The sequence below is a fragment of the Equus caballus genome, chromosome 2 (assembly GCF_041296265.1).
Source record: "Equus caballus isolate H_3958 breed thoroughbred chromosome 2, TB-T2T, whole genome shotgun sequence".
Lineage (NCBI taxonomy): Eukaryota > Metazoa > Chordata > Mammalia > Perissodactyla > Equidae > Equus > Equus caballus.
This window is the reverse complement of record NC_091685.1, coordinates 107,275,953-107,299,445: the sequence shown is the minus strand read 5'-3', so window position 1 is coordinate 107,299,445 and position 23,493 is coordinate 107,275,953. Positions and strand designations below refer to the sequence as shown.

The 23,493-nt window shown below is 38.2% G+C and overlaps 1 long non-coding RNA gene across 2 annotated transcripts in view; it reads right to left on the bottom strand.

Moving 5' to 3' along the window:
- LOC138922976 (uncharacterized) overlaps nucleotides 1-22,096 on the bottom strand; it is a 57,725-nt gene extending 35,629 nt beyond the window's left edge. Inside the window, exons 1-3 of one of the 2 annotated variants that reach the window (XR_011436093.1) lie at nucleotides 21,681-22,096; nucleotides 9,551-9,723; nucleotides 7,378-9,429 (exon numbers count right to left, since the gene is read on the bottom strand). This is a non-coding gene — a long non-coding RNA (uncharacterized lncRNA). Of the gene's footprint in view, nucleotides 1-7,377; nucleotides 9,430-9,550; nucleotides 9,724-21,680 lie in introns of those variants that run through there. The other variant, XR_011436094.1, reaches the window with a different exon arrangement.
- Nucleotides 22,097-23,493: the final 1,397 nt, after the last annotated feature.

Genomic DNA, 23,493 nt, shown 5'->3' with positions numbered 1-23,493 from the left:
TACGAAGATATGAAATATTGGGCCAGAACAAAAATCCAAGTGGAAAATATCATTCAAAAATTAGGATTTCCAGGGGCTGGCCCCGTGGCCGAGTGGTTAAGTTCGCGCGCTCCACTGCAGGCGGCCCAGTGTTTCGTCAGTTCGAATCCTGGGCGCGGACATGGCACTGCTCATCAGACCACGCTGAGGCAGCGTCCCACATGCCACAACTAGAAGAACCCACAACGAAGAATACACAACTATGTACCGGGGGGCTTTGGGGAGAAAAAGGAAAAAATAAAATCTTTAAAAAAAAAAAAATTAGGATTTCCAGGGGCTGGCCCCGTGGCCAAGTGGTTAAGTTCGCGCACTCCGCTGCAGGTGGCCCAGTGTTTCGTTGGTTCGAATCCTGGGCGTGGACATGGCACCGTTCATCAAACCACGCTGAGGCAGAGTCCCACATACCACAACTAGAAGGACCCACAACGAACAACATACAACTATGTACTGGGGGGCTTTGGGGAGAAAAAGGAAAAAATAAAATCTTTAAAAAAAAAAATCAGGATTTCCATTTTACTCAAGTCATCAAAGAGATGTTTACCAGAGGCTTCTTGGTGTCTCTGTAAATAAATTTCTGTTAATCCTTTTGAATCAGCTCACCAGGCATGCGTAGGACCCTGTTGGACTTGAGGTGAGACCTGTGCTACCCTGGCTTCCATGTATTATACACTCTGGCGCTAAAAATAAATTCTCATTTAATCCTTACAATAACCCTATTCAAAAGGCATTATCACCCCATTTCACAAATGAGAAAACTGAGTTTCAAAGAAGCAAAGACCTATCTGACACCCAAATTTGAAAACAATTCGATGGGCTCTGTCTGACTTCAGATCACATACTCTTTGAATTTGTAATGCTTTGAGGTCTTTCAATCATTATGACTTTAACCCCGTTATACTATCATTGCCACTCTAGCATGTCCAACACACAATTCCCTATTTTATGCACCAACAATAAGCACATACTGTCACTTGGTTCATTTTTAAGATTTTCAGTACAGTGAATATGTACAAGTTAAGAGTTCATTAAGACTCTAGATTCCCAAAAACAAACCACCAGTACAAAATCAAAATGTCAAATTCTGGACCATCAGGTAAACTCTTTCAAAAAGGACCCTATTCCCTTTGTATGTTGCAACACAGGAGCTACTTTTATTTATCCATTTGTTTAATTTTCCAAAATTAACCATGTACATACTCTGCAGCAGACACTCTCAGTGGCAACAGAATAGAAAGCTGATTAAGATGACCCTGCCCCCATACACTTCACAACCCAGTGAATATGTTAGATAGTATTTGTGTCCATGAGGAAAGGAGAAAGGACCCCACTGGTCTCTCTCTCACTCACTGTTTTTGACAGTAGTTTGCTTCTTTTGGGCTCTGTGATGGTTAATTTTATGTGTCAACTTGACCAAGCCATGAGGTGCCCAGATGTTTGGTCAAACATTATTCTCAGTGTGTGTGTGAGGTTGTTTCTAGATGAAATTAATATTTAAATCAGTAGACTGAGTAAAGCAGATTCCCTCCCTAAGGTGGATGGGCCTCATTTAATCCAGTGAAGGCCTAAACAGAACAAAAAGGTTGCGTAAAATAGAATTTCCTCCCACCTGACTACTTGAGCTGGAACACTGGTTTGTTTCCTGCCTTCAGACTCAAACTGAAATATCAGCTCTTCCTGGGTCTTGAGCCTGCTGGCTTTCAGACTAGAACACATTGGCTCGCCTCATTCTCAGGCCTTCGGATTTGGACAAGAAGTACACAGTACTCTCCTAGGTTTCCAGCTTGCCAAGCCACCAATTACAGATCTTAGAACTTGTCAGCCTCCATGGTCACATGAGCCAATTCCTTGTAATAAATCTCTCTTTCTCTCTCTCTCCATACATATATATACATATACACACATACACTTCATATATATACACACACACACACACACATATATATTTATAAAATATCCTGTTGGTTCTGTTTCTCTGGAGAACCCTAGGATAATCTCTCACAGGATGAGCAACTAATCTATGAAAGATTTGATAGTTCATTTTAACAGTGTTCAGGTTCTTGGAGAAGGGTAGGTGCCATTATTATTGTTCAAACCTTAAGAGTCCCCAGATAAACACATTGCTGTTATAGAAAGGTAGTGAAGACTTCTAGTCTACCACAACTAAGATTTATGTACAATAATCTCCCAGTATTAACATGAACAAGAAGACCCCGTCCTGTATAAGGGGCGTAGATTAGTATTCAGTTTTTATCTAATAATAAAGAAGTAGATTCATTCTGAAATCATGTTTAAAATGTAAAATCAATGTTATACCACCAAACTAGGATATCTTCTTTGTTGTGTTAGTGGAGCATACTTGAGAAACAACCTGGAGGTGAAAATGACAGACTAAAATAACACTTGAAGCCAATCTGAAAAGAATACATACTGTATGATTCCAACTATACGATACTCTGGAAAAAGCAAAACTATGGAGACAGTAAAAAGATCAGCAGTTACCAAGGGATCGGGGGAGGGAGGAAGGGATGAATAGGTGGAGCACAGGGGATTTTTAGGGGCAGTGAAAATACTCTGTAGGATACTGTAATGGTAGATCCATGTCATTATACATTTGTCAAAACCCATACAATATACAAGACAAACAGTGAACCCTAAGGGGCCAGCCCCGTGGCGTAGTGGTTAAATTCAGCATGCTCTGCTTCGGTGGCCTGGGTTCGTGGGTTCGGATCCTGGGCACAGCCTACACCACTTGTCAGCCATTACTGTGGCGGCAACCTACATATAAAGTACAGAAAGACTGGCACAGATGTTAGCTCAGGGCTAATCTTCCTCAAGCTAAAAATGAGGAAGATTGGCAACAGATGTTAGCTCACAGCAAATCTTCTTCAGCAAGAAAAGAAAAAACAGTGAACCCTAATGTAAACTATGGAACTTTAGTTAATAACAACATTTCACCAATTGTTACAAAGATAGCACACTAGTGAAAGATGTTAATAATAGGGGACATTGGGTGGGGATGGGGAAAGTCAAGGGGAATATGGGAAGTCTGTACTTCCTGTTCAACTTTTCTGTAAATCTAAAACTGCTCTAAATAAAGTCTATTAATTTTAAAAATAAAAATAAATAACAGTAGGATAGGCTTTTGGTAGGACAGGACTTTTTATTAAGTGGCAGAATATTTTGAACTTGGTAGCATATAGCAGCATATATTGGGGTACTGGATTGGGTTTCTTTGGTTTTATCAGTGATATAGTTGGCTTTTAACTATTATGACTGTTGTGACAGAAGGAGGTCACTTGAGGCCTCAGGTGCCGCCACATGGATTCCCACTGCAGCCCATGGTGCCTTGTCTATACTGAGTGGCTGTTCATTAAGCTGGTACTATATGGATGAGTGACTTTTGTCACAGGCCTCAGACCAACAGTGGGGACTCAGAGAACAAGGTATTGCGGCTTGATCTTGAACTTCACAGGTATAGCTTGAATATGTTGGAGTCAGATAAAAACTTCTCAGAAATAAGGAGGTAGAACAAAATTTGTTGCTTTCAATTGCAAGAGTCCCATTTCAGAACACTAGTGAGGTTAGCTTTACATCATTAAAAAATGGTTATAAAAAAAACTATCCAGACCAGATACCCAACCAACACCAACATGGGCCTGACCAGTAGACCCTCCCTAAAAGGCAGGTTCCACAACCCTAAACAATTCCACAGCACAAGACAGTGGCCCAAGACTGCAAATGCCCCCTTTCAGGCACCTTGGAAGCTCCGTCACTAGACAGAGCCTACAGAAGATGCGCCACAGGATGCCAGAACTTGGGGCTCAAAGAGGATATGGAAAGTAACAGGTTTTGATAGTGTATTAACAGGCTTTCAGTGAGGCGAAAAAAAAAATACTTCAGGTGGGCCTTGGTGATTAGGGCTGCCAGCACTGCAATTTTTAAACTCAGCAAGAACACACAAAAGTCTCTACAGCCACTTTCTGAGGGTGAGAAAGTATGCAAACCCCATTCAGGTCTAGGGGTGATAGCCTCCCGATTACCAGGCCCAGGAATGTACCCTATTCCCTGTGACTTCTCACTGCCCAAGAAGCTTATTAAACTTCCCTCAAACGATCTCAAGTAGAAGCGCATCACCTATTTCCCACAGGGCCCCTGGATGACAAAGATAGCACTGAGTTTCTGGCATGGACCTTAAGAAACACTAAGTTTTAGGGAACATAATTTTGCCTGGAATAGCTGTTTTCCAGACTTAGGATCTACCTGAATGAGAAACCAGTGCTGTGATAATGTTAGATGGCCTATTGGCCCTTTGGAATTTTTTTTAAATAAGGTTTATCAGAGATTTGATTCAGAATCAATAAAACCTCCAAGAACTTGAAGAAACTTAACCAATTCCAGTGAGAAATAATATAGGCTACCACTGCAGAAAGAAAAACAACTTTTTCCTACCTTTTTAACCATTTTATTTTATTTCTTATTGAGGTAATATTGGTTTATAACATTATATAAATTTCAGGTGTACATCATATTTTGATTTCTCTGTAGACTACATCATGTTCACCACCCAAAGACTAATTACCATCTGTCACCATCCACAGACATTTTTTCAAAGAAGATATACCGATGACCAACAGGAACATGAAAAGATATTCAACATCACTAGTTATCAGGAAAACGCAAATCAAAACTACAATGAGATATCACCTCAAGCTTGTAAGATGGCTTTAATTAAAAATACAAGAAACAACAAGTGTTGGAGAGGATGTGGAGAAAAGGGAACCCTCATACACTGCTGGTGGAAATGCAAACTGGTGCAGCCACTATGGAAAACAGTATGGAGATTCCTCAAAAACAACTTTGCTGAGACATCAAGAACCCTCTAGCTGAGACCAACCATAAGAATTTGAGGTTAATATAAAATTTCAATTTCTTTGAATTTTAATTCACAAGTCCAAAAGAATTTGATACCTGACCTTAATTCCTCTGGACTCTTAACTTGAAAGGGGGTGGATCTTTGAACACCCATTTTTTTCCCAATAAATTTATAATGGGAGTATGTTCATCTTCAAATTTAGGGCATCTTTTCTGACATTTTGTTTTAGGAACATCTTAATGTAGTTTCATTTTATTTAATAATCTGATTTCATTTTATAATTTCTAAGCTATGCTGAACAATATGCAGATCATAGTCTTTTATGGGAACTAGCCGAGGGTGTGAAATCTCAGTCTTGTGTACAGAGGAGCTTTGGAGTCCATTTATTTAATGTGCTGTTCTAACCCATTTCAGAGCCTGCTAGGAGCAAAATCTATGTTGCCATCAAAATAGCTCAAAGAGGATCCACCCAGTAGTGGTGAATCGCAGTGAGGGAGTGGTCTCAGGAGGGTAAAGCGGGGATGCTCTTGACAGAGTGCTGATCTCTTCCTCACCCCACGGAGTAGACATAACCCAGCAGGTACGGTTCAGGGTGTCTCTAGGGGGCTTTATTGGGGCAATTTTTCATTATAAGGGACTGTTCTGTGCATTGCAGGATATTTAGTATCCTTGACCCCCACCCACTAAACATCATCAGTACTCTGCAATCACTATTACAAGAAAAACTTCTCTAGGGGAAGATAACAATCCTTAAATCCACTGAGTTAAAAGAACAAAAATCTCAAAGAATACTTCTTTCCTGCTCTTGATGTTTCCTTCTAATGTGAAAGGAGACCCACTAAAGTAACATTCTTGGGCTCTTGCCAAAACTTTACTCCCTCCTCCCCAAGAGAGGCACACAGACTTACTGATTGAAAATTTTAAGAAAAATAAAATGGCATGTTCAACTCATTTCCTCTTCCCTTCCTCCTGGAAACAAGTTGACTGCAGAAAGCAAACATTCAGCGCTACCTCCCCGAGCTCTTGCCGGGCAGCACCTGCCTAGTCCCGTGCTGCATGAGACTGGGTGAGGAAGGCTGCCTAGCTCTGGAATCTGTTTTGAGGAAATTCATTGCTTCTACAGCTAAAGCACAATCTCCAACATCAACTTTATGAAACATAAAGGTGGCATTTTGATCTCCCATCTTCCCTTTTTCATTTATCAGATCATTCAAAACATTAAAAGAGGGACCCAAACAACTACCAAGCTTCTACCTGTCTAGTCATCTAGCTTTCTTTACCCATCACACACATCCTTCTTTAACAAAACTTCTCACCATCTAAATCAAGCCCATGTCTTTTGAAAAGCCTAGTCTTCTCACCCTCTCCCACTCATATGCAAAGTCTATGTGGCTAAGAAGATCTGGACACTTAGAAATAGTTTGGTATTAAAAGCTTTGGGAAGCACAATAACAGCAAGTGCCATCTAGGAAAACCTTAATTCACAACCATTTTTCCTCAAATATTTACTTATTTTTTCTCTGTCCCTAAAATTCCTGAATCAGATTAATCTTCTTCTAAAGAATCTTAAATAAAATAGTTTTTATGACTAACATTAACCTTTAGCAACCCAAGAGATTAAAAATTCATTGTTAAAGAGAAGTTTATTCTCTCTCATTCTTTTATTAGCAGTACTTTCATTGCCAGAAACATTTTCCACAAAGATATCCCAATTCAAGTCTTTTGAGCTCCTCAATTGTTCAACTATTTGAGGTTTTACAGGAAAATAACAGACATAATTTTTTCAGCCACGTTTTCCTCTTAATCGCTAAACATGTATACTTTAAGAGAACTTTAATCCAGCTTCTTCTGGTTTGTTTCCATTTAAACCACTAAAATGTTATTTTTTAAAAGTCATTTGTTGTCCAAAAGACTTTTTAAATTAGCTTCTTTGCTTAAAAATCCAAATTGGCCATAAGAACATGAGCTCTGATGCCAAAAGGTTCAGGTTTGGAACAAAAGTGTGAGCCCCAAGTTGGAAATCAGTTTTAAATACCGGCTATGACATAAAGGGACCATGTGGACTCCTTTCCCCACTCACTGAGCCTTCTGCGGAAGCAAACATTACAGCTAAGGTTACCAAAAGGTCTTCAAAATAAATCCTGTTCAGTAATCAGTCAGAGCTTCTGAAAACTCTAATTTATGGCCTTAAGTGTCTTATGCTAATCTCACGTGATTTCTCCTCTACATTGTTTAAGGTGAGAAATGCTTTCAACTGAAGTTTAATTCATAAAATAATGAAATGTGTTAGCTCCTTTTTTTTAATATTTACTGTTTATTTTCCTTCAAAACTAGTAAAATCCCTTCAACTAGAGGAGAATGTGTCCCCCTTGAGTAACACCATTGTTTGAGGTCATTTTACCTCCTGTTATCCACTAGAAAAAACTCTATCCTCCTTGAAAGTACCATTACCAATGGGTGGTAGATTTTTGTATAACTCTGTTGCAGTATCATAAACAAGGAGAAAGCACATACTTCCAAATATAAAACAAGGTACCAAACTGCCATGTAACACTGAAGGAGGTGACAGAATCCTGGAAAAAGCTTTCTGCTTTGCTTATTGGTTAGAAGAAAAACTCAAGTTTAACTTCCTTTCTGCACCAGTTTTCTGGTTTTCCTAATAATAAAAGTGGTTTTTACTAACTTACTTATCACTGACTTTTTAGTGTTAGAAAGATATATAACTCACTTTTGCCTACCTTCTCCTTCAAAACAATCAATCTGGAAATATATTTCTACTGTGAAGATTAGAAAAATGAAAGCAATAATTTTCAAAGATATCAAAGGTATTTTCTTGTTTGTGTCTTAACATACAGACAATTGGAAGAGACAGTTCAAAGAAATAAAAGATGGAGAAAGAAGTCCACAAGTTTAGACTAAAGACACAGCTTGACTAAGGGATATACTGCTAGTTTTCACAAGGCTGTTCTTTGGTGAAATAGGTAATAAGCATTCAAGAATATATCTAGTTTTCCACACTGACTAACACTTAACAAATCTAGGCCCAGCTTCCAAATTTAAAATACGATGTCAAAATGTCTTTGAGTATGCTTCAATGACTTTTATGCACACCTATCTATCTACTTCCTGAAGGACTAATACTCCAAAGTCATCAAACAATTCTCTATTGCTTTGCAGTACCTTATCAGTCCACTGAATCAATACATTAAACTGCCAACCTATAAACCATTATTCATCAAATAATAATTTATATATCAATTATTCACTGAAGGTTTATTTACGATGATATCTTAATGAACTATGGTCAGTAGTGGCACCAAATATAAAAGATGTATAAACTTGCCTAATTGAAAATTCTACAGTAGGTTTACTTTGAAATTTTCATAATTTATTAAGTTTTTAAGCAGCACAAAGGTACCCTTATCTATTGCTGCAACTTATGCTTTTAAATTGATCTTTTGTCGCTTCTCTTTAATTCTCCATCCAATACTCTATAATCCTAAACATAAACAACACAAGATATAGGAAGAAAATCATTGATTAATAATAGCAAAATGTAGTCACTTTCAGGGTTCTTAAGTAATCCTTAAGCTATTTGCATAGCCCAATGCTGACATCTGAAGAAAGTTAATACGTTGTTCAATTAAGAAACTGTAAGCTTATTCTTCTTTTACATAAGCCACTTTTAAAGGTAGGCAGACTGCATTAATGAGTTTACTTGGTGAATCTGCTATAAGGCAGATGATTTGACAATTCCAAACAAGGGTCATTATATATCCTGAAAAAATAAATCACATAAAAAAGACTTAAATTACTTTAGACATCACTCATATAATGGATAATAAATTTTTTAGGTTTATTTTTTAATATTATGACCCATATTTTGAAAAGTATCATTTTAATCTGAGAAGTCCTAGAATTTTTTAAACATTGGTATTTTAGAGAGGGTAAACATAATTATACATTCATAACCCACTCTCACAAACTGAGTACAAGGAAACAAACTCACTAGTAAAGAGCCAGACAGATCATAGGAAGTGCCATGGCTCAGCTATTCTATTCATTATAAAGCATAAATAGTATTACCTACCTGCCTCACTTAAATTAATAACACTTTCCTGATAGTAAATTCAATGATTTTTTAGGAATTTTCTCTTCCTTTTAGACTTCATCTATTGGCATCATGAAAGGACTTGGAAAATAAAGATTATTTTCCCATTTGCATTTTTGTTCTTTTCTTATCAACACTTTTGTTTCCTCACAACTGAAATGCACGGAATTCTTGCATTGCTTGTAGATTATTCAATAAATCCCACTCAACATTTGGCATGGTTCACCCCAACCTATCTTTAAGAAGGCAGCAATTACTTTCCTCAGAGGTGTTGCATCATTCTGACAATCACTGCACTGGTGTAATTTCCTTTGCCAACATGAAAAAACAGGGAACATTCTGCACTGCCTCATGAGCAGCAATCCAGCAAGACCATGAGCTGAGCTCTCTCATGGCAGAATAACCACTGTGAAAAAATAAAAAGTCCATGTAATAATTTTTAGGTTTTACAGATTCTCTATGAATTTTAATATTAAGAATCTCATTTAGAAGAAAATAAAAATTAATCCAAAGGAACAACTGATTACCTTTTCCTATTAGGTTCTTCATTTCACAACAGGCTACTCCAGAAAGTCCTCTTGATTGATTCTCCAAATCAGGATCAAAGTGACATCCACTAACAGGTCCAAACAAAACTCCTATTTCCAAGAAGCCACGTTACAAAAACATACGAGAGAATTCACTTTTTTGCTGGATGTAACTGCAACAACAAGAAAGGCTGGTTAGGGCAACACTATACTTGGCTCAATCATGCAATGGTCTCGGCTTGGGATAAAATTGAATTTATAATGTACGACAGAAGCAAAGTTGTAATGTACAATTATATAATTTACTTGAACAGTTGCTTTCCATATGGGAAGTAACAGATTGCCCAGTTGCATTTTGGCTAAAACTAAACCTACCATTATTCAGGGTAAAACAATTTTGTTGAAATCTGGAAATCCTACAGAAAGCATCTCTAAGTCTCTCTGACAACTTCTGACATTGTTTCTTTTTTTCCTAGGAATAGTATACAGCTGTATCCTCCTTTCTAAATGCTCCTGACCCACATTTAGCACACAGTATTTTCTGGGAAACAGAACCATAACTATGCCCTACAGATTCAGCCAGATTTCCATGATGAAATAAAAAAAGTAAAATTCAGTGATGAAGAAGGGATAGAAAAGCAAATCTTTCTCTGCATATTCCTTTCTAAACATTTAATATTACAAGGAAAGCATACTTCGAAGGAAATAGGTCTTTTTCTCTCTCATTTTATATCTCAGTTGAATATCAAAATAGAACTCCTACATATTTAATAATATTCCCTCCCAGTTAAGTTATACTCCAGGAGAAGTACTTTATGGGCTGTAGAACATTCTTATTCATGACCTTAACATTTTAGAATAGGTTGATGGATAAGCAATGTATTTTCTATATTGATACATAAATGATCTGGATCCCAGGATATATCTTCAAAGTTTGAAAATTTACATTGTCCAGTAAAAATCTGTCATTGTCACTCTTTGAAAGGGTCTTGAAATTGCACCTATCTATGGCCAAATATCATTTTTGAAATCTGTCCCCGTGTGCATGGATTTATGAGTCCCACGGTTGGACAAAGGGAAATTATCCAAAGCAAAGATGTCCAAATAGGCAATTATCCAACAGACTGAAGCCAACACAATCCTCTAGAGGTAACGGCACAGGTTCAACTGCAGCTGTGTGGGAAGTATAGACACCAATCAGCTCTCTGAAGAGTTTGGGTGTCTCCAGGAAGAACAAACTGGAAAGATTGTTTTTGTGTCCTAGTCTATTGGTTTATACTTAAAAAAAAAAAAAAGTGGGGTGGAGGCGTAAAGCTTTTGCATATCTGTAATATTTCTGCCTCTAAATAATTATGTTACACTGTAGTATTTCTACTTCTAAATAATTATATCACATTATATTATGTAATATTACAATTATGTTATAATATCATTAACATTTTTGTAGCTCTGGAGTATTCAAACAGCAAACCAAATATTAGAAACATAAGACTGGAAAGACAATGCAACAATTCAGACATTTCCATGTAGTGCCTGCAAAGAATAATAATAGATTTTCATGTGTAAACTAGCTGCACATATGCAATCTCATTTGATCCTCTGGATAACCCAAGGTGTACATAGGGAAGGTTATTATGATCCTTTTACAGATGAGGAAATGAAAGCTCAGAAAGGTTGGGACATATTCAAAGGCACCCAATTAGTAAGTGAGGAGTAAGGATTCAAATCAGGTGTTCTCATTTGAGAACCAGCACTCTGTCCACATATGCCTTTTAGGGCAAACTCTATATGCGAGAATGGAAGGTAGTCACCAACCATGCATTATTAAGAACACAAAAAAAGGTCTGCCTCCCCAGCTCCCTCAAAATTCCTGCCATATCCACTATCACCATTTCTACCCTACTGATACATAAGCACTGTTCTCTACCAAGTCTTATTTCTTGATGAAAGAATTCCTGGGAGTTTTTAACATTTTAAGTTAATACTCTTTATTATGAATTACGTATTTTTATCAGATCTCTTTTTTATTCCACAGAATAAGAGAGACAGAATTGGCAATGTCTGCAAGACAAACAAAGCAAAGAGAATGGGTGGTGAAAAACAGAGAAGTCAAAGAAGCTAAAATTGAAAATATTTACCAAGGTTGGCCCATTTTAAAATTATACATTGAGAAGTACCTAAACATATTCCCCTTTCCCCAATTGCTGTGAAATCCAAGCATGATTTAGAAGAAAGTTCTTATATAATGAAGAGAAATCAGCTATTTATGCCCATGCTGCCATACGTTGAGTCTGTCACTTAACCAGAGCAAATGTATTATGTTCGTTTAACACTTGTTTATTGAATTCCACTGTGAGTCAGATACTGGGATAAATTCTGGGATTAAAAGTACAAATAAGAAATTCAAGGAACTTGTAGTAAAGCAAGGAAGACAAATAACATCTGACACTACATCCTTGGTAGAAACTTAATTTGTTAAAAGACAAAAAACTAATTAATCGGACACTGTCAATAATCTCTCCTTGACACTCTCTCTTCCATTTGCTTATATGACACAAAGGTGGGTACTTTACCCTGTTACCCATCTGTCAGCTTTCCCTCAGATGCCTTTGGGGTTCCTTGTTGTTCTACTCATCTCATAAATGCCAGTGTTCCTCAGTAATCTGTCTAGTTGCTCTGTTCTCCCTGGGCTCTCTCATATTCATAGGCTGATGACTCCCAATCAATGTTGTCAGCTCATTTCCAACTCCAGAGACCAGTCTAGTATATTCAGCTGCTTACCAGATATCTCCATGTGGATGTTTTCCATATCTCATTCCTGAAATGGTTCCACCTTCTGGATTCCCTTCCCCAGTGACTGGTAACATCAGCCAATTTGGACCTCAAGCCCATATATTAGCTTTTTTTTTGTCCCAAAATTTCATTAATTCTATACATTTAACCCATTAAAAGTCACTCTATTCCTTCACTTATTCATTCAGTCATATGTTAAGTGTCTACTTAGTAGCGTGTAGTGTGCCAGACACTAAAGTGCCATGCTGACCTAGTCACTGCCCTTACAATCTAATCCATGATAGAGACAAACAAACACTAAATACAATACATTGTTATAAATGCCATGATGACATAAATACAGGGTGTCCTAGTACCTACCCAGACTTGAGGTGGGGGTGGGAAACAAAAGGAAGGCTTCCTAAAGGAAGTGATATCTAAGGTGAAATCTAGAAAATGGCTAAGAGTTAAACAAGCAGGAGTGGAAAGAAAAGAGCATGTGCAAAATCATGAAAGCAAGAGAATATGACACTGAAAAATGAATGGAAAGAACTTTAGTATGTCTAGTGCTTAGAATAAAAAAGGCTAAACGGTGAGTGTAAAGAAGTAGATAGAGCCTTATAAGCCATGCTTAAAAGTTTAGGCTATAAGAGCAACTAGAAGTCACCAAGGGATTTTAAACAGATGAATAATATAATAATATGTGCATCTGAATAGACTGAAAGAGGGAAAGATTAAGGCATGGAGATGAAATAGAAGGCTCCTGCATTAATCAAGACGACAGCTAGATGTCAAGTTAAACTAGGAAAATAGCAATCAGGATAGAGAAAAGTTGGCAGATCAGAGAAAAATTTAGAAGGTGGAACAAATGGGATCCAGTTATCTTTAGATATGGAACAAAAGGGAGAAGGACAAGTCAAAGATGATCTTTGTTTCTCCTTTGAATAACTGGATGATGTCATTTAATGAGATTAGAAACAATAAGGATAAGCAAGCATGTGGGAAGAAATGATAAGATGTGTTGTTTTGAAATATTTATGATAGCCAAGTGAAAACATCTAATAGGCAATTGGATATACTGGTTTAGAGTTCAAAGCTGATTTTTGAGAAGGAATCAACTTGGGAATCATAGCTTCCCATGGCTGGTATTTTAAATTATGGGAATAGACAATCTAGTAAAAGAACTACAAATGAAAAAAGAAGGCTATAGGAGAGACTCCTCAGGGAAAGAGTCCTGCAGAGATGAATAAGAAAGAACACCCAAAAAGGTTAAAGGAAATCTTTTACCTAGGATATCATGGAGCTCAAAGGAAGAAAGTGTGTCAACATCAGAAGTGTAAAATACTAGAAAGAGGTCAAATAACAAGAATTGAGGCATGTCTCTTGGCTTTAGCAAGGTCACTAGTAACTTTGGAGAGAGGAGTTTCAGCTAAGCCAAGGAACTAGTCAAGCAGTGGAGGGAGATGCTAGATCACAGCGAGTTAAGGAAGAATAGGAGGTGAGAGTGGAGGCAACAAGTATAAGCAACTCTTTCAAGATATTTGGCTGCAAGTGAGTGAAAAGAGATCAAGAGAATCCAGAAAGGGATTAGAGATCTAAGTATGGTTTGTTCACAAAATAGGACAAACTTATGCCATATTTAAATTCTACTAGAATCTATCAGAAGAAGAAAGGGAATAATTCATTGAACAAGGTCCCTGAGAAGATGGCAGGGGATGAGATGCAGAGCTCAGGTATAGAGACCATACTTAAACAAAAGAAAAGGTACTTTCTGAATTACAACAAGAGGGAATGAATAAAAGATAGGTATAGTGTAGATTTCCTTTGCGGTATACTACATGTTTATCTGTTAAGAAAGGAGTGGTTGGGGAAGGGCATAAGTGGCTGAAGTTCAAGGAGAATGGAAAGATTTTTAAAGAATTTCTTTACAGAACTAAAGAAATAGCATAAAAATATTGCCAAGCCATGTAAAAATGTAAGGAAGTCTAGGAAACTGCTTAAGAGTGATTGAAATGATGAACCATAGAAATTAAACTGGATAACACAGAAAGTAAAGAAAGTGACCAACAGACAGAAGGCAGATGAGTCAAGGACCAGAGGCCCAGATGAGAAAAAAAACTACTGAAATAGGACTAATACAAGGATAGGAAGTAATGATGGATAGGAAATTGCAGAATGGTTTAAATTTCCATTTATAAGGAAGAAGTGTTAGGTTATGACACAGTCCACAGTGTGGTCAGGGAAAAGAGCAAAGAAGTAAAATGGAAGTGAAGTTGTCTGGAGCCAAGTAACTGAGAGGAAGAGTGTTGAATTGTCTATAGACATGAACACTGTAGTCCCCTAAGATGATGTCACACCTGAAAGAAGAAAAGACACAATGAGCCAGCAATGTGAGTTTGAGGCCTCAAATGCCATACTCAAGCAAGAATTATATCCAATGGTTTTTTTTCTATGCAAATATATATTTTTCAAATGTTTACCAAAAAATGGGAGTGTGTTTAATACACACAGTTTAAAACCCTTCCCAGGGCATATCTTACAGGACAGTAGTGTTCCATTCATACAAGAGGGAGGAATTGGTATCGATATTTAAAAATTTTGAAATTTCTCCATGTTTGAAATTTCTCTACTGCAACGCAGAAAGGAGTGACTTTACATTATTAAATATTAGCTCAGTAAAAAAATTTATTAATTTATAATGAATATGCATTCCTAAAATAACATCAAAAGTAGACACTGGTTGCTTAAATAACCATCATTTTAATTGCTGGAATGTTCAGAGACATAATAAAACAAACCAAGCTCTATCTTTCGGTGTTTTTGTTTTCCTTTGTTTTTGCTGGGGAAGATTTGGCCTGAGCTAACATCTGTTGCCAATCTTCCTCTCTTTTTTTTTTTCGCCTCAAAGCCCCAGTACATAGTTGTATATTCTAGTTCTAAGTCCTAGGTGAGCCACCACCACAGCATGGCTACTGACAGACGAGTGGTGTGGTTCCACACCCAGGAACTGAAACTAGGCTGCCAAAGCAGAGCGTGCCAAACTTTAACCACTAGGCCATCAGGGCTGGCTCTGTTTTGCTTTGTTTTTCCAGCAGTTTTTATGTGTTAGGTTGCCACTAAAACAAAATAATTATATCCATTTTTGGATTTTTAAGACCCGCAATGTAGAATCCTGATATTTCCACCCATACATTTGAACTATAAAAAGAAAAAGACATGGGGGGAAAAGCATTCTTACCTGGAGATCATGAATTAAATAATATGTATGAGTAGGGTGTGGTTAGGGGCTGGTCCCATGGCCGAGGGGTTAAGTTTGTGTCTTTCACTTTGACAGCCCAGGGTTTCGCCAGGTCAGATCCTGGGCGTGGACATGGCACTGCTCATTAAGCCATGCTGAGGTGGTGTCCCACATAGCACAGCCAGAAAGACCTACAACTAGAATATACAACTATGTACTGGGGGCTTTGGGGAGAAGAAGAAGAAAAAAAAAAAGATTGGCAACAGATGTTGGCTCAGGTGCCAATTTTTGGGGAAAAAAAAAGATATTCAGCCAATCCAAGAACTTTGGGAAAAAAAAGAGGGGGGTATCTGGTTAGTGATAAGTAGGAACCAAGTATAAAAATGAAGGTTCCATTTTCTAAAATTCTTTTTGGCAGGGGAGGGATTAACTACCCAAATACCATTACCTAGTCAACTAAGATTAATTCTAGGCCAGTCATGAACTTCTTACATATCCTTAATCTTGAAATTATGAAGAATAAAGTAATCCATAGTTACAAAATAATCTGTGGCCCTGAGCAACTTACTGCAAATTCTGCAGTTTATCTTGGCTATATATAAGGGGTATTCAGTCATCATTCTCAGTATGCCATTTACTGTCCTAGCTACAACAATTAAGTAAAGATGGTTTCCTGCCTCAAGAAATTCAGACTCTCGAGGAGCAAACGAATATGTAAACAATTAAGTGAATAAACTTTTATAGTTAGAATAATAGAAGTACATAAAAAATCAAGTATACCCACAGACCCAGAAACAGTTTCTTAAAGAAAATGAGTCTTAAATGGAGAATAAGGATTCAATAAGAGGGCCAGGGAAAAATGTCATTCCAAGCAGAGTAAAGAGACTAAATAAAGCAAAGAATCATGATATCACATGATAATTTACAGGATTTGCATGTAATTTCATATGACTCAAGCATAAAATACAAGGAAGATTATGGTAGGAAGTGATACACTGAAAAGTTTGTATCATGTCATGTAGTTAATGAAAAGCCATTGAATGATTTTTAATTGACAAGTAACATGATCAGATCTTACAAAGATTTACCTGCTAGCAGTACTTAGGATGAAATGGAGAAATATGAACGTAGATAAGGGAAATCAATTAAAGTAGACCAGGCCAAGTGATGATTGGCTGAACTACACTTGGAGCCATGAGAATGGAGAAGAGGGAAATTTGTATCAGTAGTGTTAACAAAGGAGAATCAGTTGGTCTTTTTTACTACACGTGACCTTAGTTCAGACCTGGCTCTCCCACCTACTAACTGTGTGAGCTTAAATAATTTACAGAATTCTCAATTCAAATTTCTCCTCGACTTAAAAATAATAAGAGCTCCTAACTCAGAGAGTTATTGTGAAAATTCAATGAGTTAATGACATGTTAAATGCCTATCATAGTATAAGATCAATTATTTTTATCATCATCATCATCAAAGGAATGAGGGGATAATTAGTTCCCAGGTTTCTACATTTGAATCTGTAGATGAGTATTTACTTACGGAGAGGAAAAATAAATGACAAGTTTTGGACATGTTAAGTGGCTAGCACATAGTAGGCCCTCAATAAAAATGTACTGAGTGAATGAATAAATTAATCCTTGAAATGTCCATGGCAGAACTGGAAAATTTCTGCCTACATGTATCAGAAATTTTGGAGGCAGTCCTCGATTATAAAAATAGATCTGGGAGTCAGGAGAGTACAGGTATTCTTTGAAATCACGTATGATTGACTTCAATCAAGTGACGCACGTACTATGAAGGACAGATGAGGAGTAAAGGAAGAATAGGAAATAGCAACATTTTTAAGATCAGGCAGAAAAGTAGACAAAAAAAGCACTCTGAGAAGATAATTATTTCCCATTGCCATACTTACTGTTTCGCAAAGGAAACTTATTTGTAACATGACATTTATCTCAAATCAGAAGACCTCTGTGAACATTTTCATACCCTTCATATAACAGTATATGTCAAGATTGTAAGGGGAAAAAAAGACAACCTATAAGATATAGGGGAAGTCTCTCTTTTCCATTCCCTTTACTGGAATTTTCATGAAAATATTTCTTAGTGAAGAAGCTCCGAGAAGATATATGTCAGATACTTAAATATAATTGACATGTGTGATAGGTGAGGCAGGAAGGAGGCTAATACTTCTCCTAAGATTAAAAATTAGAAAGTGAAAGTACGATTTTAAAAAAAACAAAATATATTAGGTCTTTGCCCACAGTTCCTTAAACAGAGTTCCTAAAATGTTTGTAATTTCCTTTTGTTCTACTATTTTTATAGACTGTTTGGTCTACTAATCATTTTGTTCCACTACTTTGTTTTGTTGTTGTTATTGTTCTAGTATTTGGCCTTTATCCCTGATTCCTGACCCGTAGCTCCTATGTCCCTTGGAATTTCCTGGTAATAGGAGCATCTTTTGTTTCAGTGAGGCCTTGGTGGGCCCCTAGATAGCTTCAGGATAGGTGCTGGTCACCAGAAAGACCAAGACATGATTCAAGGGTTGGAATTTTCAGGCCCACTCCTTGACCTCAGGGGAAGGGAGAGGGACTAGAGATTGAGTTAATCACCAATGGTCGTTACTCTAATTAATCAATTAAATCTCCATAAAAACCCCTAATTATGGGGTTCAGAGACTTTCCGGGTTAGCAAACACGTCAAGGTGCTGGGAGGGTGATATGCCCACAGAGAGCATGGAAGCTCCGTGTTCCCCTCTCTCCCCCGTATCTTACCCCCATGCATCTTTTCCATTTGGCTGTTCCTGAATTGTATCCTTTAAATTAAACCAGGAATAGTAAGTAAAGTGTTTCCTGAGTTCTATGAGCCATTCTAACAAATTATCTCATCAGAGGAGGGAGTCGTGGGAACCTCCCATACATAGGTGGCTGGTAAGAAGTAGAGGTAGCAACCCGGGACTTTCAACTGGCATCTGAAGTGCGGACAGTCTATGGAACTGAGCCTCAATCTGTGCGGTCTGTGCTAATTCTGGGTAGTTAATGTCAGAAATGAATTGAATTGTAGGACACTCGGTGTCAGAGAATTGAAGAATTCGTTGTTGGATGGAGGAAAAAGTTACTCAAAAGTGCTATGCGTAGAAACAGTTTAGAAGAGAAATTAGCTAATGCAAATGCTGAGGACCAAACAGAAGTTTCAAGGGCTTCAAGGTATTTTCTATTTGCATGGCTAATCTATTAATCCTTAATAGCTGTATGCTCTTCAAATGCTATATTCCACAAATATGATTCCTTTCACTCAATTTTGTTTTCAATCTTAACAGTACAAATAATAAAGAGAAAACGCCATATATTGACTAGCCCTTGGTCTGTCAAACAGACTTTCAGCCTGCTAATAGGGTAAATGCCATCCACAAAGTGAGAGAGTGAGCCCAAAAACTAATTAAATACTAAAAATTTCCATCATTTTTCCTCAGGCAAACTTACACAAGACTGAATAGGCTTCATTATTATTTCCTTTTCTTCACAATTAGCATCAAACTTATGTTGAAGGTAGTCTCTGCCTATCAACAAGATTAATATGGAAAAACTGCACTAGCTGAAGCCTGGCTCCAAACAGCAGAGTTTTTAAGACCAGTTCTTTTTACTGAGGAGCTGACAGAAAATCTCTAAAGATACTACACAATGTTCTTATGGAGCAAAGGATAAGAGATTGTGTAACCCAGATCCAAACACCTCTCTTCAAACGCATGTACAGGAATCCAACGGTAAAGAAGAAAAGGGATCGTGTTGGCCTCAGAGTAAGCATGACTATTGACCTTAACTTCCCCTTCTGACATTATTATGATATAATTCTTGTGGAGTTTTTTCTACATATAGTACTTTATATTTACAATACATTGCAGAATTTTTTCCCATTTAATCCTATGATCAATACTATTTATAGAACAGCCCCTTTTTTTTCCATTTCTTCTCATAACTCAGCAAGTATCATAAAGTGGAGGTCAGATCTTTGTATAGGAGAGCCCCCAGACCAAAGCTACTTTTATTCCATGTTTGACAGATATGGCAGTATACCTACTCTTTAAGCAATCATGTTTAGTACTGAATTCAGGTAAAATAACGTGCTTTTTCTCTACTATATATAAAACTTAAATTGGTATAGCCAGAGGCTGTTTATCCTAATAGTCTTCGCAGCCTAAGTTGAATTAAGTCTCTTCCAGTTCTTTTTATGCAGTGCTCTCAGTCTGGGTACCACGGCTCTAAATTCCTAATTGCTATAAAATAATTTTCTTCCCTTGAGCGAAGCCTGGTAATACGGCTCTAACAGATGACCTCCAGAATATAATTTGTAATATGTAAGGCCTGGTCTGAGAATAATTTTACATATTTTAATTGAACCTAATAGAAATCACAAAAGCATCTCTAGTTTTGCCAGGATAGTTAAAAAAAAAAAAAAGGCAATAATAATATGAATAAACTTTTAAAAAGCTTCTAAAATAAATCTTTCCTTCTAGTTATTTTAAAGTTACCCTTCCATCTTCATATATCCCCAGCAAATAATCATTGTTCAAGAATTCAAACCCAAAATTATTTCCCTTTAATTGGAGAGAAATTAACAAATTTGGATTCTGCTGGCTTTGTTATGAGAGAGTGTACTTTGAGATGGGGGAAGAAGAAGGCTCTGATTCTGTTTATGGCACCTGCTTCCTTCTTCAAAAAGTCATTTCAAAATCTTCTTATAAACTCTTTAGTTATTGGGTTGGCCTAGTGGTGCAGCGGGTAAGTGCGCACCTTCCGCTTCAGTGGCCCAGGGTTCGCCTGTTCGGATCCGGGTGTGGACATGGCACTGCTTGGCAAAGCCATGCTGTGGTAGGCGTCCCACATATAAAGTAGAGGAAGATGGGCATGGATGTTAGCTCAGGGCCAGTCTTCCTCAGCAGAAAGAGGAGAATTGGCAGCAGTTAGCTCAGGGCTAATCTTCTTCAAAAATAAATAAATAAACTCTTTAGTTATTTAAACAATCAAATCAAACCTAAAACCTGGTATATTTAAGTTTTAAAATATAAAAATAATTTGAGTTCTTCTTAAATAATTACCACTAAAACTGGCTAGTCATTCATTCATTCTAGACCCATTTTCTCAAGTAGATTAAGGCCAAGGCACAAAATAAAGTTACCTTGATAAAAACCACCCCAAGATTAGAAAATATCAACTAAAGATATATATTCCAGCCATAGCTAAAGAGAGTAAAATTGCAAGTGTCTTAAGATAAAGAGAGAAAACTAAAATAAACCCAAATTTTCCAAAAATATAGTAATAATAAGCTTTTCACTTATAAAAGGGAACTGTCTTCTGTATATAGGCAGCAAAAGAGCAATTCTCAGAGGAGCATGTTCCTACAGTTGTGGGCATTTTCCATAGTCAAGATGTTTTAATCCCAACCAAGCCACCCTCCCTCTCCTTTCTATCAAGAACATTTAAAACGACTTGGCTGGAAGATTGGAGAATACAGCTTGTGGTGGTTCTGGACATTTTTTCTGGTGAGAGTGCTCACACTAGTTAGCTCTTGAAAATATTCTCAACATATGGAACTACAGGCCAGTCTGCCCATTGTGTCCTAATTCCGTCTCAATTTATGGATAAGGCACTGATTCGTAAATGGAGCAGAATATGTACAAGGCGACAGAGTCTCTCAGTGCTTCATGGTGGCTGCATTCTTTAAAAACCTTCCCAAAATATAGGCATGACTTAAAAAGAGGAAGCCTGATGCACCCAGGAGAAATATAAAGGAGACAGTTGCGGCAGTAAAGGAGCCAGGAGAAACATTCGAAGAAAAAGGAAGAGAAAGGTGAAGAGTGCAGTGAAATTATAGCCATTGAATATTTAAAGAATTGGGGAAACGCTAAAAATAAGCATGAAGTATACAAATCAGGACAGGAAATTGTATATACCTCATGACTCCAATTTTGTGGTCCAATTGTGTACTTTCTTTACAAACATATACCAAATACTGAGGAGTGTTCCCCCAGATTAAGCTGTTTTTCTTTACTTTTTCATTCTACTTTGTTATATTTTTAACACAAATTGTGCCTTGTGAGGCTGAAAAAGTACACACTACACTCACCTGCTTAGTGAAAATGTGGCTCCTTCCTTTTCCATATAATTGGCGTAATGTGGCGCTGAAGCCCCCACTCTCAGGGGAGTTCGGAAGTACAGCTGTCGATTAAGGTGACTCCTTTCCTTCCGGTTCTAAGACACAATCCCGGAGTAGGATGGAACTTCCGGGAAATCGCGCCCTCTTTGGGGTCACGGCGGGTTGTTGAAGGCTTCTCGCCCCTCGCTCTCCAAGATGGCACCTGCGGAGCTCAGCAGGCACGCACGCCCTGTCCAGCCTCGCGGCGGCACCTGGCCCACTCCCTCCCGGCCTTGGCCTCTGTCCTCGGGAACCCACTGAGGACGTGCTGGGCACCCACGGGCTCCTCCAGGTGCAATGGACGACTGCCAGGGTGTCTCCTACCCCGTCAGGACTTGCGCTCCCAGGCGCCCCTGCGCTCCCAGGCGCCCCTGCGCGCTGTCGGCCGCAGCCCCGCCTTCCTCTCGTGTCTCTTCCTTGCTGCCTCTCTTGAGGTGATGTCCAGCAGTGTCGTGGTGCCTGAGCCAGGGCACGCACGGCCTGCGTGGCTGTCACTCTCTTTGAGGCACAGAGGTGCTTCTTGCTTCCCTTCCCCACTATCAGGTTTCCTGGGAGTGAAGCCCAAGCTTCCTGTGCCTTTTTTATTTTTTTTCTTTTTTGAGGAGGATTAGCCCTGAGCTAACTGCTGCCAGTCCTCCTCTTTCTGCTGAGGAAGCCTGGCCCTGAGCTAACATACCTGCTCATCTTCCTCTACTTTACACGTGGACACCTACCACAGCATGGCTTGCCAAGCAGTGCCATGTCCTCACCCCGGATCCGAACAGGCAAACCCCAGGCCACTGAAGCGGAACATGGGCACCTAACCCGCTGTGCCACTGGAATGGCGCCTTCCTGTGCTTTTTATCACCCACTCCCACAGTGGTGTAACCCTACACGCATGTCTGGCCATTCGCTTCCTCAGCCCCTGTCCACCTTTGTGTTTACTTGGCCTGACTTAAAACTTCTCTTAGTCCATCTTTCTCTTCCCAAGGCAGCAATTCTCCCCTTCTCAAGAACCATAATGGTGGAATGACTGCAGAGGCACGTTAATTTCAGGGGGTTTGAATAACAACAGTTTAATGTATACAACATACGCCGTCACATATTTTCAACTTCTATAATCCCTTCCCCCAAATATTATTTTTAAAGTGTAATAAAAGGAGTCCTAGGGTCATTCTGAAAGTCACAGACAGCCAGGTAATTCTCAATTATTGCCCACAAGATAACCTTTCTGGAAATATGTTCCATTTTGAATTCCCAAATAACACGTTGCCAATCCTGCTTAAGCCAAGAGAGCATGATGAACCCTGGGAGCACCCTGTAATGTAGTATATGATGTGCTTAGCCTGCCATATATATTGGTATTCAATAATGTTAGCTATGATTACCATGCTGCAGAAAGGGGGCAGAAACAGATTTGATAGGAGTGCCACAGTAGCAAAAGAACTGATGTTTAAAGTACTTTGAAGGGAGCCCGGTATCCACATGGGCCCATAAAAAGCTAAACTGGCCACTAATTTCACAGCCAATTTCAAATGCTACCCTAGTCTAGCAAACAAAAAGCACACAACACACACTTTTGATCTCCTTGTCCGTAAAGGAAACGATGACACTGATACTGGGGGGAGGACTTGCCACCACTATTTTAAATGTTCCGCCTTACAGTGAAAGGAATGAACCATACACGGAAACATGATTTGAACCCAAGTTATAGTAAGATGCTACATTACAAGGTTTGGCTATTTTTAGAAAATGTCACTCTAGA